At 50.8% G+C, this 7,859-nt stretch overlaps 1 protein-coding gene across 7 annotated transcripts in view; it reads right to left on the reverse strand.

Annotated features, from left to right (window-relative positions):
* The window catches only part of CMKLR2 (chemerin chemokine-like receptor 2), a 59,044-nt gene extending 51,501 nt beyond the window's left edge, over positions 1-7,543 (reverse strand). For all 7 annotated transcript variants that reach the window (XM_045032080.1, XM_045032076.1, XM_045032077.1 and 4 more), the window contains exon 1: positions 7,182-7,543. The gene's annotated coding sequence lies outside the window, so the exon portion shown is untranslated. The remainder of the gene's footprint in view (positions 1-7,181) is intronic.
* Between the last annotated feature and the right edge of the window lie 316 nt (positions 7,544-7,859).

Consider the following 7,859-nt stretch of genomic DNA (forward strand, 5'->3'; position numbering starts at 1 on the left):
CTGGGACTATGCTGTAAAAAGCTTTTTGTGATGGTATGGAAATCATTAGATCATACCTAAAACCTACTCATAAATCAGAAAATATCTAGAAAGACATGATTAGGTTTATTTCTGTTTATTTCTTATTGGCTTGCGGACTCCTCTGTGCTAATTCCAAATGCTTTTTGTTTTGCTTGAAACCTTTAAGCTGGACCTCAAGAATGTTATTCTTGATGTTTAATTTTTGTAAGTGGGTTTTTTAAATCTAGCAAAAGCCTAAGTTCCAGATGTATTTTCTTGCTTTTTGTTTTCAATAAAATTTACCTTTCCTAAGAACAGGATTGGATTTTTGGTGTCCTAAGAGATTTGTGCATATGTTGTTTAATTAGCTGGGGGCAACAGCTAATTTCCTTTGTTTTCCTTCTCAGTTCTTCCCTGGAGGGGGATGTGGGTGAAAGGGCTTGAGGGTACCCACAGGAAGGAATTCCCAAGTGCACCTTCCTGGGTTCCAAGAGGTTTTGCATTTGGGTGGTGGCAGCATCTACCCATCCAAGGTCAGAGAGAAGCTGTAACCTTGGGAGTTTAATACAAGCCTGGAGTGACCAGTATTAATTTTTAGAATCCTTCTGGGCCCCTACCTTCTTCACTTGAAGTGCCAGAGTGGGGAATCAGCCTTGACAGATGTCTTCATAGGTAAAGGCTTGGGGGCTTTGACTTTGTTTGCATTTGGCCTTACTACCATAAAATATGAAGACACACACTAAAAATATTGACCCAATGCCAGGAAGAGACTGCAAAGGGGAAAGATGCAATAGCTGGTCACTCAAAGGAGTATAAGATGAATTTAAAAACCTTAGAGGTTAAAATAAATAGAACATCAGCTAAGCAGTGAGTTTACTATTTTTAACCACACTGCCAAGATACATTCATGCTCTTCCATATAACATGAACACTCTTAGCTATAATTCAGCCATTAAGTCAAAATGGGATCTTCCTCACTGATAAGGTTTGATGGGACAGGTATGATACTTAATGAAAAACAAGCTCTTTATTGATTGCTAAAAGGACAATGACAGAAATGTCTTTATGTCCTAGGCCTTGTCTACACTACAAGACTATTTCGAATCAACTTAGTTCGAATTTGTGGATTCGACCTTATGAAGTCGAATTTGTGTATCCACACTAAATACACTAATTCGAACTTCTGAGTCCACATTAACGGGGCCAGCGTCGACTTTCGAAGCGGTGCACTGTGGGAAGCTATCCCACAGTTCCCGCAGTCCCCGCTGCCCATTGGAATGCTGGGTAGAGCTCGCAATGCCTGCTGGGGGAAAAAATGTGTCGAGGGCGGTTTTGGGATACTGTCGTCATTGAACCGTCAATCACGCCCTCTCTCCCTGAAAGCGCCGGCGGGAAATCTGATCGCGCCCTTCTCTGGTCGGTTACAGCGCGGACGCCACAGCACTGCGAGCATGGAGCCCGCTGCGATCATCGCTGCACTTATGGCCGTTGTCAACTCCTCGCACCTTATCGTCCACCTCTTCCACAGTCAGCTGCTGAGAAATCGGGCGAGGAGGCTCCGGCAGCGCGGTGAGGACAGGAATTCACAGAGTGGCGCAGACCTCTCACAAAGCAGGGTACGCCGCGCCGTGGATATCATGGTGGCAATGGGTCAAGTTCATGGTGTGGAACGGCGATTCTGGGCCCAGGAAACAAGCACGGACTGGTGGGACCGCATAGTGCTGCAGGTCTGGGATGAATCACAGTGGCTGCGGAACTTCAGGATGCGTAAGGGCACTTTCCTTGAACTGTGTGACTTGCTGTCCCCTGCCCTGAAGCGCCAGGACACCCGGATGCGAGCAGCCCTGAGTGTGCAGAAGCGAGTGGCCATAGCCCTCTGGAAACTTGCCACGCCAGACAGCTACCGGTCAGTAGCGAACCACTTTGGCGTGGGCAAATCTACCGTGGGGGTTGCTGTGATTCAAGTAGCCCACGCAATCGTTGAGCAACTGCTCTCAAAGGTAGTGACTCTCGGAAACGTCTAGGTCGTCATAGATGGCTTCGCCGCGATGGGATTCCCAAACTGCGGTGGGGCTATAGATGGGACTCACATCCCTATCCTGGCACCAGCCCACCAGGCCAGCGAGTACATTAACCGAAAGGGCTACTTTTCAATGGTGCTGCAAGCACTGGTGGACCATAGGGGACGTTTTACCAACATCTTCGTCGGTGGGCGGGCAAGGTTCATGACGCGCGTGTGTTCAGGAACTCTGGTCTCTTCAAACGCCTCCAGGCAGGTACTTTCTTCCCGGACCACAAAATAACGGTAGGGGATGTGCAGATGCCTACAGTGATCCTCGGGGACCCGGCCTACCCGCTAATGCCCTGGCTCATGAAGCCCTATACAGGCGCCTTGGACAGTGAGAAGGAACTCTTCAACTACCGGCTGAGCAAGTGCAGAATGGTCGTGGAGTGTGCTTTCGGACGTCTCAAGGGGAGATGGCGGAGCTTACTGACTCGCTCGGACATCAGCGAAAAGAATATCCCCGTAGTTATTGCTGCTTGCTGTGTGCTACACAATCTCTGTGAGAGCAAGGGCGAGACCTTTTTTGCCGGATGGGAGGTTGAGGCAAATCGCCTGGCTGCTGTTTACGATCAGCCAGACACCCGTGCCGAGAGAATATCCCAGCGGGAAGCGCTGTGCATCCGGGAGGCTTTGAAAGCTAGTTTCCTCGCAGAGCAGGGTAACCTGTGACTGTCCACTTGATTTTAAGAGAGCCTAATCATGGGCCTGTGTCTGTATGTGTCGAGTTAGATCTGAGCTCACAAACCCGGTTCTCCAAGTTTCCCCCACTTCCAAAGCACGTTTTAAAACTAATGACATGTAACAGTAATTAATAATAAATCTTTCGTTGACTTTGCATTTCTGTTCCTGGGTTGAAACATGGAAGCATACTGTGCTGGGTTCGGTGTGCACTGATGTACAGACCGCTTGTCCAATACAGGACGGACAGCCTCCTGCTCCTACATAGGTCTGTGGGGTGGGGGACGGTTTACAGTGGTTGTGCATGTAGGGGTGGGTTTGCAGGAATGGGTGGGTTTGCAGGAAGGGACGAGGGGTGCCGTCTTTGGATAGGGGTTTGCATGACGGCTGTGGGCTGTGGGTTTGGGCGTTGGAAGGGGTGAGGGGTGTGGGGGAAGGGTGAGTATCTGTCCCTGGATGAGGGCTCTTTTTGGGGCTCAGGGCAGCGGAGAGGCTCGTGGCTACGGTCGAAGTGCATCGTAAGGGAAGCCTGCCTTTACATTCGGGGATGGCAGGCGCCAGGACCCTGGACAAGCATACACATCAACGAATCACCCGGGGCAGCATACACCACACAGACTGACCCTGGTGACTAGTGACTGCAGTCTGTGTGTGCCCTGCAGTTGACCCTGCCCCCAAGTCTGTACCCTGGTAATGTGGGCTATGCACTGCAATTAAAAATCCCCCCCCCCTACACACAAAGTCTTCTGACACGAGAAACGTGACGGAAACAGTGAGTAACAGCAAACCGCTTTTAATAATGTTATACACAGTGGGGGGTTGAAACTTGGATTTGGGACTGGGTGATCCTGTAAGGGAAGAACTTCTACAAATTTAGAGCGCGAGAGGTGTCTTGTACATTAGCGCTCTGCTGCGGTGCAGTGACAGTTCTCACGGCCCCTACCGCCCCTCCTTCTTGTTACTTTGGGTGAGGGGGGGACAGGACTTCTTGGCGTTGGAGGGCGGTTGCAGATGCAATGCAGGGGGGCTCTCTCCTCCTGCCTGCGGTCCTGCAGAACATCTACAAGGCGCCGGAGCGTGTCCGTTTGCTCCCTCATTAGACCAAGCAGCGTTTGAGTCGCCTGCTGGTCTTCCTGCCGCCACCTATCCTCCCGTTCGATGTGTGTGCGATGCTGCTGACACAGGGTCTCCCTCCACTGTCTCTGCTCTGCCTCCTCTGCTCTGGAGCTGGCCATCAGTTCCTGGAACATCTCGTCCCTAGTCTTTTTCTTTCGCCGTCTAATCTGAGCCAGCCTCTGCGAGGGGGATGCCGGGGCAGTCCGGGAAAGAGCCGAAGCTGTGTGATGCGAAAAAGTAAGTGATTTCCTTGACCAAATACAGGTTTGCGGACAGTGAACACAGTCAAGTCAGTTTAAGAGAGCAAGACTATACAGGGCACCAAGTCTCGCGAGATCTCAGAACTAGTTCGAGATTTCGGAGTACGCTCTCATTGGCGGCGCCATTGCACAGGAGAGCGGACAAGCGGGGAGAGACAGCTGAATCCGTCTTGCAGACAGTCCTGGTAAGCCTTACAGTAGATAATGCTTATCAGGTAGTGGATAGCTGTGCTCTCCTGCTAAAGGCAATGTGGAAAGCAGAAAGGATGAGCCTTTTGCAGCCCCTCCCGCCAGTGCACGGGAAAGATCAATGTATGCTTGTTCTCTGTGGCCTCTAGCACGTGGCTGTTAGGCGAGGGTCATTGTTATGCAACCATTAACAATAGTAACAATACACTAATTGCCCTACTTAGATGCAGTATTTCCAGAACGAGATCACCCTGAGGCGGGTCACCCGTGCCCAGAAAGAGAGGATGCTAAGGGAAGCGCTGCACCGACCAGGACCATATGCAGCAATGCTCGTGGAGGCGATGATCCCTCTGTATATCCGGATGTCCTGGCAAGGAAGAGTTTGCTTCAACGGAGCGCCCAACAAGGCACCTCTCCCAAGAAACCTCCTGCGGAGGCTTTTCGAGGAACTGTATGACACCTTCGTTGAATTGTCGCTAGAGGATTTTTTTTCATTCCCTCTTTGTGTGGACCTACTTTTCGTATAGTTTAATATGTACAATTTTTTATATAGTGTTTCTATTTTTTACATACATATTTTATAAAAAATAAATGTTTACACGTCTATAGCACTTACCGCCTGATCCTTCCCCTGATTCTGAGTCCGGGTTAACGGCAGGGGAGGATTGGTAGGGGATCTCTGTGAGGGTGATGAAGAGATCCTGGCTGTCAGGGAAAGCGGGAGTGGGTTCCCTGTCGCCTGCGCCGTCCTCCAAAGACCATTCCTCATCTTCCCCATCGGCGAACATCGAGGAGGAACTGTCCCGGTACACTATTCCGTCCTCGGAGTCCACCGTCACTGGTGGGGCAGTGGTGGCAGACCCACCTAGAATGGCATGCAGTGCCTCGTAGAAGCGGCATGTCTGGGGCTTGGCTCCGGAGCGTCCGTTTGCCGCTCTGACTTTTTGATACCCTTGTCTTAGGTCCTTGACTTTCACGCGGCACTGCATCGCATCCCGGCTGTATCCTTTGTCTTTCATGGCTTTCGAGACCTTCTCGAAGGTCTTTGCATTCCGCTTGCTGGAGCGCAGCTCCGAGAGCACAGACTCCTCGCCCCACACAGCGATCAGATCCATGACTTCCCGGTCAGTCCATGCTGGGGACCTTTCTATTCTGGGATTGCCCGGACTCCTCTGCTGGAGAGCTCTGCATCGTGGCAGGTGCTGCGGAGCTCGCCCCGATGTCCAGCCAGGATGTCAGATTCAAAGTGCCCAGACAGGAAAATGAATTCAAATTTTCCCGGGTCATTTCCTGTGTGGCTGGTCAGAGAATCCAAGCTCCGACTGCTGTCCAGAGCGTCAACAGAGTGGTGCACTGTGGGATAGCTCCCGGAGCTACTAAGTTCGATTTGCATCCACACCTAGCCTAATTCGAGCTAGCCATGTCGAATTTAGCGTTACTCCACCTGCCGGGGTGGAGTACCAAATTCGAACTAAAGAGCCCTCTAGTTCGAATTAAATGGCTTCCTGATGTGGACGGTTGAGCGGTTAGTTCGAATTAACGCTGCTAAATTCGAATTAAAGTCCTAGTGTAGACCAGGCCTTAGTCTTTCTTCAGATGGTGTAAAGAAGTTATGTGTTTTAGGGGTAAGTGCCCAGCGTATTTCTTAGAAAGTAGAAATTTTATTATTGCCAACTCCAAGATTCCAAATATCATGAGTGAGATTGAATTTTTTTTATCAAAAGTATATTTATTTGGAGGTGGTGGTGGTGTTTGCCTTCTATTTGTTGAGCCTTTAAGTTTACAGTCAGGTCACACTTTCAAGTTTTCTTCCACAACCATAAGGACTAGAAAATAATTGTTTTTTTAAAAGAAAGCTGAAATTCTCATGTAATCACTTGTCTCTAGAGTCTGGTTAAGAAGAACAGAAAATATCATGAGACTTGCAATAAAATCATGGGTTGGGAACAATATATGGCTAAACGTTGCAAATGCAAGTACTATATCTCCCATGTTAGCATGGTTATAAATCCAGGCATAACACAAGATACACAAAAACTGATGTCGGATTTGCATGCTATGCAGGAATGTAACTTTTTTCTGAGAAAGAGACAGGTTTTTAAAGGTATTTAAGCATCTAAGGAATGCAAATAGGAACCTAGTGGGACTTTCATTGGGTCTAGGCCCCTGACTCTTATTGAAGTTGATAGGCCTTAGGTGCCCAAGCACTTTGGAAAACTCACTAGGTACCTCTTCACCTCTCTAGTGAGAGAGGGCCCTTGTAGAGACAACCCTTCTGCCAGGTGAAGCCAGCAATAACAAGGGCTGGGTTCAGTATCTAAGAGTTCCTTTAGGATAGTGCCTCTATTAATGTGAGTGGGCTGTAGAGAAGAGATACTATTGTAAAATAAATCTAATATTTACACCTATTCATGACTTCAGCTTATAGCATGTAACAAAACTCTCAATTAAATCTAAATTATTTTCCCTAGTCTACTATGAAGCTAGGACTTGTTAAATAGTCACCAGGACCCATATCGCTATATATAGACACCTACCCCCTCTTCTCTCAACTCATTGGTGTTTGGAACCTATGTCCCCAGCCTAGCAAGTGCTGTATAGTTGAGGGTGAGTCCCACCATTGGCCTATGCCAGGTCCAGTTCTTCCGCACTCAGTTCACACAACCAGGAGAACAACCTTTATTACTCCTGCCCCAAAAACAAGGAGACTGGGAAGCCAACAGCAGCCACAAGTGATCATTGGGCAAGCAATCCCATCATGCTGTGCACCTCAGCAGGGTGGGTGTGGCCATACAAATGAGATCAGGTTCTGCAGTCTTTTTTTACAGCTCATCACTTTGTGGCAGGGGAGAGCTCATCCGGGCTCTGCTTACCTAGACCTGGCCCTTGGGGCAGCGATGAGCCTGGTGGCCTGAGCCGCCCAATAGAAGACCCATGGAAACAAGAGTCATGCTCGGCGCAATAACCCGGAACAGGAAGTGGAGGTGGCGCCCGTCCTCTGACCCCCCACGTGGCACGGAAGGGAAAAAGGGGAAGCGACTGAGGTGAGGACGGGCTGCTGGGGAGGGTAACGGCCGGTACGCCGGCCGCCGATACAGTGGTCCGTGAGAGGGCCCAGAAAAGCCACTGCCGGGAGGGCTTGGGCGGGAGCCGCTGCCGAGGCCGCCGCTGCCGTCGCGCGCACGCTGGTGGGCGGGGCTTCATCGCTGTTTACAAAACAACCGCTTGCGCGCTCTCCCGCGTGTGGAGTTGCGCGCGCGCCGCCTCGGCTGGTGCGGGCCGGAAAGTAACGGTGGCGGCGCGTGGCACGGCTTGCCGTTCCCTTCCCCCGCAGGCGCGTGGTCAGGGGCGGGGCTGGGGGGCCGGCCTGGGGCTGGCCGTGTCATGCTGGGGCTGCTGGCGTAGGGCAGGGGACGCGGGTCCCTGTCTAAACCCCACCCCGACATCCTCACGGGGCCGCCCCACGCGGGGCAGGGCATCTTCCGAGGCTGCGATTTGGGACGCGACGCGGAGGGAATTAACAGGGGCGGGAAGGGAAAGGGCATCACTAG

The sequence above is a fragment of the Mauremys mutica genome, chromosome 10 (genome assembly GCF_020497125.1).
Source record: "Mauremys mutica isolate MM-2020 ecotype Southern chromosome 10, ASM2049712v1, whole genome shotgun sequence".
Taxonomy (NCBI): Eukaryota; Metazoa; Chordata; order Testudines; family Geoemydidae; genus Mauremys; species Mauremys mutica.